Source organism: Sceloporus occidentalis, unplaced genomic scaffold (genome assembly GCF_023333645.1).
Source record: "Sceloporus occidentalis isolate IW3139 unplaced genomic scaffold, rSceOcc1.0.p SCAF_47, whole genome shotgun sequence".
Taxonomy (NCBI): domain Eukaryota; kingdom Metazoa; phylum Chordata; class Lepidosauria; order Squamata; family Phrynosomatidae; genus Sceloporus; species Sceloporus occidentalis.
The window spans coordinates 2469748-2479161 of NW_028317027.1; positions in this window are offsets into that span (position 1 = coordinate 2469748).

Sequence of the window (9414 nt, forward strand, 5' to 3'; positions counted from 1 at the left end):
ATGAAGTCTTCTAACTGAGACACTACCTACAGAATAAGGCACAAAAAAACGCATTCATTTCGTAAGAACCTGTCCCAACATCATTTAACAAAAATTATCTGGGAAGAAAATCATTTTAGTTTTCTTGGAAGGTTGTAAGCTTGTGAGCAGGGCTCTCTCCACTTAATGTATCGGTTTGTCTTAGTCTGTCAATTCTAGTCTTGTCATACCCCTTGAACAGATTTATTGTAAGAAGCGCTGTGTAAATTGTTGACGCTATATAAATAAAAGATAATAATAATAGCAATAAGTTAATACTAACTGAGCAACAAATATAAAAGTGGGTGCACGTTTTATGACCATAAAACACATTGCTAAAAGCGCAAGTCTCAACTCAAGACCGTGTCCAAAAGCTATTTTCATATGTACGTGGAGTTGTCTTCCGTAACAGTCAGATAGTAACACAGACCATAGCAATTGTGTTTTAGAACGAATTCAGGGATTAGAAACTATAAGGATCATTGATAATCAGAATGATAACTGACAAAAAGCATGCCATTTTTAACTTTGCAAAGCTACTTTAAACCACTGCCAGCAGCTTTGCAGAGTGCATTTGTTTGCCACAGTAACAGACAACATGCCAATAACTATATATATATATATATATATATTTTAGCTGTTTACCTTTTAAGCCTGCTGTTCGCTGTTGGGCGGGCTGTGATATTGTAATATGGGCCAGTACAGCCTGTTTTGACACTGCAGATCCTCCTTCCTCGTGAGACATCACAATCTCTCCCCTGACACACCCCCTGCACGCTTACCCTTACAACTGCAGCTATACATTATACTCGGCACTCAGCAAATAGCATTTCAAGGACGACAAGGTGAATGCTCTTTTAATAATGGCTATATAAAATACAGGCAACTTACATTATCCAAGTTTTCTTTCTTATAACAAGAAATAATGAAAACTTGATCTTCAGCATTATAACAATAGAAGTAAATTAGCGGTTTCTCTTTCACCATCCCCCATATTTCCACTTATATATATATATATATAAAAAACACCTTTCAATATGTTGTGCAAGAAAACAATATAATGCCAAGGCCATAAGATCAGCAAAAGCACATGCATGTAATAAATCATGATAATCTGGAGACCTTTTTAAAGATGAATACCAATCTGAAAAATAAAAACTGGACTGGTATTCCACAACAAATCATCAATGAACAAGAGGAATGACTGCTTAGCAAAAATCCACGCACAGTGACTAATATGTGCTGCTCCAAGACAGCTGGCAGTCAGCAGAGGGGGTGAGAATGAACCCTGCAAACGACCCCGGGGATTCTCTGCCGACATACAGACTGCAGGAACACACTGCTTTACGCTCACTGCAGCTCTTCTTCCAAACGCTGTAACAGTCCTTGCCGGATGAGTAAATCCTGGATTACAGCCCAGTCTATAAAGCTTCCCTGTGCTTGTCAATGATTCAGAGCATACCACTTAGTACAGAAAGATCTTCAGCACGGCGTCAACACTTGTTAAATCAATCTATTAATGGAGGCTAGGAAGAAAATGTAAAGGAAAGGCTCTAAACTTTAATAGGTAAACACCTAAATTTCAGATTTTACAAATAGCTATTTGCCACATGTTTTGTTTGCCTACCAGACGGAAGCAGCAGCTGATTAAGTCTGGCCTGGCAGCATCTTCTGTTGCCATGGTAGCCAATGGAAGGGGGAGCATGTGGATATTACAACTCTCAATATCCACATCACAATAACATAATAATCCCTGTTTCAGACAGATAGCTAGGTCTTAAAAAAAGGTGTTACTTTTGATATGAAAAAAGCACCAAAAGTATATGGGGGCTATATCATATTATTTTATTATTATATTGCTTCATAAAACATACCGATTGTTTATTTCAATATAATTTATCTATACATTTTAGCAACCTGGGTAACTCAATGTACATATCAATCACCTTTCTATTGTATGGGATGCTTCTATTTGTGAAGGGCAGGTAAACAGCAAACACCAGTTTTGGGAACAACACGGATATTATAGCTCCTGAAAACTATACATCATCTCATAATCTCTTACAGTTTGCAGCGGTGTTTACATTTTTACTTGGATTCAATCTAAATTCCTTCAATAGTCTCTAGTAAAAGGGGGCAAATCGACTTGTCCTCGGGGATTAAAGTTGTACACGTCTGTCTTAGATACTTCTACAGGCCCACTACCAAACCTAGCATGTTCAAAGTTACCAAATGTTCTCTTGTAAAAACATAGAAACCCATCTGGGTCATCAGTGGGTTTATTCACTAAAGAGAGTTGGCGGGACAGCTTTGGTGCCAACTACCTTCCGTCATTAAGTATTATAAAGAGCCAATATTTCCAAGTTTCTCCAGCAAGAAGGGCTGAGCTGGCCCATTTTAATTTACAATTCCGTTTGTGATGAAACACTGGACAAATAAAACATAAATATATTTTATACTTGGCCAGCAAAGCTGTCCTTGCAGCAGAGGCCCACTGTGTTGGGTCTTCAGAATGTACAAATCCGTCAAGTCTCCTTTAGTTAATAAGGTAAACAATATTTAATTAACACAAGACATTTTACATAATGCATTGGTGCATTTCCCTATGATTGGTACAAACCTGGGACAAAGTTGTTAAGCGCGGAAGAGACTAATAAGGAGTTCCCAAACTAACTAGAACTATAATTTCACAGGACCTATACTACAGAAAATTACCACTGACATTTAATGCTACCCTAGAGACTGGGAGAAAGGAGAGCCAATACCAAATATTCTTAAGTGAAACTGGCAGAGAACTACAGGCATACCCCGCATTAATTTATACAATGGGTCCAGAGCATGTAAAATTAAAATGTATTTAAAAAAATGCAGCCAAACAATGCTTGAGAAAAAGAGATGAAAAAATGATCTAAGCATTCTGGTGGTGTATATATATATATATATATATATATATATCATGTAAAATCCATTCAAACATACTGTGGGGAAATCAAAGTGGTTTCATGTAAGCCCCACAGAATTGGGATTCCTTATGAACAGAGCGATAGTATTCCTGTGTGCTACTAAGCGGTGTTGTGTCTGGTGGAGGATCCCATGTGATGTGAGCAGATGGGAAAGGGAGCCTGAACTGCGCAGCACTGTACAGCATTGCACAGAAGCCAGACAAGACACAAGAGGCAGGCTGATCCTTAGGAGATGTTGGAACAAATGCCATAATACAGCATGATTTGCCCCTGCAGACTATTGCTGCAAAATAAAGGAAAATAGTGCAGGGTCATTGAAGAAAACAAAGCAGGGGGGAGAGTATTACTTTACAATGTGGAATAATAACATAATTAATAAAAGAAGTAAACAAAGGGAACCCAAACAAGCGTATTTGTATTTTGAAATAATTATTATTATTCTGTCCCACATAATAACATAACACAAGTCTAATTAATCCCGGCTGCTAGGACAGCTGCACCCTTCTTCTGGTCAGTGTCATGTATAATGCTATTCAGAAGGCTCTGGCGATGCAGACTGCCGGCTATCCTATGAGGAGGTCAGTGCAGTGTGTGGAATGCAGATCCCAGGCCTGCTGACACACTGCCTGCTCGCTATTTACCATTACGGTGACGATTATGGCGATAAAGCCCTGCAATGGAAGGAGGGGGAGGAGTTATAGCGAGGGTGCGAGCCCAGGGTGCCTGAGTAGACATCAGTCACATAACTCCCCCTCGCCAAGTACACGGAGCCGGCTGCGGGTCATCCCAGGCCACCTACCGCAGCGCTGCCTGCAAGACGTACGCAGCATGCGATACCACAGCGTGCGGCAATAAGCTCGCATTGCCCACCTACCTTAACGCACTTGTCACAGCTATTATATTAATAACGGCGACAGCACGAAAAAACGGAGGTACACGGCGCAGCATAACAGCTACGTGTAACATGTCTATATATTCATTATAAATATTATGCCAGGAGCTGGTAGTGTATGCAACACTATCCCTGTTGATGTCTCACCTTTACGCCAGTCTAAGACCACCATTCCCGGTGTGTCTGCCCCTCTCTTCCTCCTCCTCTCTGACTGTCAGTGCCTGTCTCTCCAGCTGGCTGCCCGCCTGTCTTCCCGTGCGGTCTCTGCAAACGTGTCTGCGGTGCTGCAGCATACACTCTGTGTACACATTCATTAATCGGCCACACGCTGCCTATTCCCAGGAGGTCTCCTTCTTCCTCTCCGCAGTGCCTTCTCTGGCGTCTCTTCCTTCGCGTCTCCCCCTGCCCCTGTTGTCTTTCTCCCGCCTTCTGTCTGCGCCCTCCTTCCTCTCTCGGCTCGCTCGCTCCCTCAGCTTAATTTTTTTTTCACAGTACTTTATTGAAAAGCTACAGTACGAGCAAGGACAAGCTATATTGTTGTCTGCAATGTGAAATGCAGTGTAGACCATATTTTTACCAGTGTTTTCAGTATTTTAATCGACGTGTCAGGGTGCCTAAACAATCATCATTCACATTCCCTTTGATCTATACCCCCAAAAAGTATTTTTCTTAATATCTGGGTGTTTTCATTTTCTTTTTGTTGTAACAATTATCTACAAATATAATAATATATACAAAAATTGAATATTCATCAAAAGAGACTTCAACAGATTTTTTGGGTATAAATGCAGCCAGTTTTTAGTGGTGGTAGTGATTAATCAATACAGATATTTTATAGTGTGTGTGTATATGTATATGTATATGTATATATATATATATATATATATATATATATATATATACATACACATAGTGTGAGTTAATTCTAGATTTTTAATTAAAATACTAAATCACAAAATTATTGTTGGCCAAGTAGCAGATATTAATTCCTGGATATTAGTTAAAGCAATTTTTTGAGTTGTGGGATTAAGCTGACATAGTACCCTGTGAAGGTCACTAGAAACAAGTAGATTCCAAAAAAAGTTCAAATGAAAGACATTGACGTAACTCTTCATCTCATGCCTTGGGATATAATACACTCCGATGCTGGACTTTGGTGATGAATGCCCTTGCCTAACAAACATTAGACTCCACTGCCACCTGAAGGGAATCCATCCCTCCGTGAGCCAAAGGGCTTAAGTTTGCTATTCACATGGATCAATACTTTTATTTTATCCAGGGGACATAAGAGGTTGAAGAAACTACGACCATCCTGGCAGGCTTTAATCCCCTTCCCACAAAGATTTAGTGAAGGGGCATATGGTGGAATTCAGGCATGCACTCTATTTGGGTTGTAAATCCATCCCAGTCCCCACTTCTGTGGGGTGCGAGAAATATTTTAAATTCACAAGGCCTGAGAGTAAGGCTCTTTTATTTTATTAAATTCTCATAATAAATTGCAGAATTCCCTCTCAATTTGAATGTGCTAAATCTCAGTGATTTTGCTTTGGAAATATATGCCTTTGTTCAGATTAACCATATCTTGCGGTTTATATATTCCGTTCCACTTTGCAATTTAATAAAAAATGGAATGGCTAAATTTAAGCTAAGCCCAAAGTTCTGTCAGAAAAGCCCTAGTCATTTTATCTGGTACCCATTTTAGAGGGAAAGCGAAGGCTGTTGAATTAGACCATATTAGACTGTAGCTAATAACTCTCTACAATAGCGGTTGCCATGGAAATGTTAATGTTAGTGGCGTGAAGCCTGCATACTGGATGTAAAATGACAAAAGCACTTTCCCACCCTGTGTCACAGTCCTGTTTCCTACAAACAACATGTCTTACAATTTGTCATGGAAAAAACAATATTAAATTCAATATTGTACACATAAAATATGGGAGAGGTGGTAAAACAATTAATTATGATTAATTTCTAGTGTCACTTGCCTCTTTGAAGGTGGCAAAATAAGTAAAATACCGTATTTGCTCGATTATAAGACGAGGTTTTTTTCAGAGCAAATGCTCTGAAAAATACCCCTCGTCTTCTAATCGGGGTCGTCTTCTAATCAGACCTCAAATAGAGGTCTGATTATGAGACTAAGATCCAGATCCCCCGCACCGCTGCAGGGGACCTGGATCCTCCTGTCTCCCCCCCCCCCACACTTACTTACCGGTGCTTCCTGCTGTATTGCCGGGGCAGCGGGTTGACGTCTACGCGATCCGCGTAGACAACGTCCGCTGCAGCTGGAAGGAGGTGTGGCTAGCAGCGGGGGTTGTCTGCGTCCGTCGCGGATACCTTCCCCGACTGTCAGAAATCAGAGTTCCCCGCACAGGTGCCGGAACTCTGATCTCTGACAGCCGGGAAAGGTATCCGCGACGGACGCAGACAACCCCCCGCTGCCAACTCCACCTCCTTCCGGCTGCAGCGGAAGGAGACGTCAACCCGCTGCCCCGGCAATACAGCAGGAATTTGGAAGCACCGGTAAGTGTGTGTGCGTGTGTGTGTTAAATGGGGGACATAGGGCATTTCTGGAATGCCTTATACCCCTATATGCCACTCTGGCACTTAGGGGGTTAAAAGGCATATTATGGGGCAGAGTGGCATATAGGGAGTTATAAGGCATTTCAGGAAGCAGAGTGGCGTTAAGGGGGCATTTAATAGAGCACTCTGCCTCCTGAAATGCCTTATAGAGTGCTCTATACAATGCCTTTTAACTCCCTTAATGCCACTGCCTCCTGGAATGCCTTATACCTCCCTATATGCCACTCTGCCCCATAATATGCATTTTAACCCCCTAAATGCCAGAATGGGATATAGGGGTATAAGGCATTTCTGGAGGCAGAGTGGCACATAGGGGGTCAAAAGGCATACCATGGGGCACAGTGGCATATAGAGGGTTAAAAGGCATATCATGGGCCACAGTGCCATATTGGTGTGGCAAGCCTGGGGGCAGATGTGCGTAACTGGGGGACAGGTTGGAAAATACAAGGAAATAAAAACAAAAAAAATATTTTTCTCAATCATAGCTTTTATTTAAAAAAATAGTTTACATGAATTAACATTTACTGGTAAAACTTTTTTCCTTTAGGGTCGTCTTATATTCAGGCTTTTTCTTTTTTTCCTAAGTTAATATTCAGATTTTGGGGGGTCGTCTTATAATCAGGGTCGTCTTATAATCGAGCAAATACGGTATATTTTACTTAGGAAGCTTGATTTTATAGCTCAAGATTGTAAGCTTGCGAGCAGGGATCTCTCCACCTAATGTATCGGTTTGTCTTAGTCTGTCAAATCTAGTCTTGTCACACCCCTTGAATTTATGTATTGTATTAAGCTGCGTAAATTGTTGGCGCTATATAAATAAAAGAATAATAATAGCAAAAATAGTTTCACCCCAATACATTTTGCTATTGCCATCTTGAAGAAAGATACCCATACTGTACAGAGCTAATAGCTCTGAAACATTGGTTTAATGGTAGCCATCTTGCTGGTACCCAGGGCTGGCCCAAGGCAAAATGCCGCCTGGGGCGAATTTTAAAATGCTGCCCCCCCCCCTTATCTACCCTTCTTCTCCCTCCGTCCCTGCCGCCCCCCCCATTGTCTACCCTTCTTCTCACTCCCTCCCTATTATCTACCCTTACCCCCCCTTATACTTACCTTTCAGCAGTCCTGCGGCGAGTCTCCCTGTTCGTCTCGTTGCCGGCTTGTTATGCTGTGCGTCGGAAATGAGGTAATCTTCCGGCACTCAGCATTACAAGCCGGCACCGAGACCGAACAGGGAGACTCGCCGCAGAGGAGAGAGAGAGGGGCACTGAGTGGGTACTGACAGCTTGGTAGGCGAAAACCACTCGGTGCCCTTTTCTCTCTCTTTCGCTTTAAAAAAAAAAAAAAAAGGGGGCTTGGGGCGGCAAAGTGCCGCCCCTTCCAAAGTGCCGCCTGGAGCGGTTGCCCCACTCGGCTCCATTGTTGGGCCGGCCCTGCTGGTACCTTCACCTATCCAGAGTCGTATTTTTAACAGTTGGTGTGACTGTACTTCTGCTGTTGAAACGCTTGTGGCAAGGAAACCTTTAATGATTTCATTCTCCATCCCAACAAACCGGCTTCACTTTTAGCAGCCATGTAGCTTGTCATAGGGGTATACTCTGACCACTTTGACAGTATTTTTCTCTACGCCATCTCGGATTTTAACACTTTAAGGACAATGGGTGGTCCCTAAACCCATTGAAAACAATGCATTTTGAGCCTGTACATTCTGAACCCACACTCATCAATTTGTCCAATAAACCTAGTGGCAACCTCTGCCTATATTGTGTTTACAAAGAATTGAATCTCTTGCTTATACTACCACCCTGCATGGACTAGCTTGGCTTCTTTGACATCCTGATGATTTCTCTTAAAGACACACGTTAACACCGCAATCTCTGCAAGCCACTGTTGGATTACACAATTTGTAAAAATACCTCTCTATGGACCACATGGAAATACCGGACAGATTTTTGTTTTTATAAAAACTGATCATGTATATGCTACCACTAACATTCAAGCATTATTTGTCGACACCATTGTTGTTATTGAGTTGTTGTGAGGAGTAACAGATACTGTACGGAAAAAAGCAAGGGCACTCATTCCCTAATGAATACCTTTGTTTCCATTAAAATTAAAATCATGCTAAAAGATAGGATTATTAATATTATACACATAAAATATGGGAGAGGTGGTAAAAAAATTGATAAATTTCTAGTGTCACTTCTATCTTCATAGAAGACTTACATAAATTGTAGTTAATGGTGTTTATCCGGAGGAAGGACTTGTTTCTAGTGGGGTACCTCAGGGTTCAGTATTGGAACCAGTACTTTTTATTATTTTTATTAGTAATTTTTAGACTTGGGCGCCGGCCAAGGCTCCGTGTTCATCTTTGTGAAAGAAAAAAACCTTCGTATCCCACGAATATTTGCCCCTTCCTGTGTTCTTTTCGGGCGAATATTCGTGTACGTTCTTCGTGTTTGCTTTTCTCTTCGTTTTCTGCCATATTTTTTTTAGCAAGGGTTAATACGGGGTTAACGCGGTAACAGTACGCAGCAGCTTTAGCTCCAAGATTTTAAAGATCCGTAAGAACGACTCTATTGGTGGGCAAAACCTTCCAGTGCCGATTTTGGATAGACAGTAAAACAGATTTTGGGCTGCCGCTTATGGGATATCTATGGGAATTCTCTGTCCAATTAAACCCATTGAAAACTAGGCGGTAAATTCAAAAGAGCCAGGTTTTCCCCTAATTCAGCATAGTCAACTATGCCTAGTCAACCCCTCACTACAGACGTAAAACTAAAACATATATTCTTATTGCAAGTTAAGAGTTTAGTGGACAGATACTATACATTAGATCTGTTTAGACTCGTTTCACATACAATAAAGTCCTAAATAAAGTTTTCTGTGTAACACATCAGATTGGAGGAAACAAAACAGATATAAGAAATATTTATTTAAAACATTTTCTTTAAGTTATAC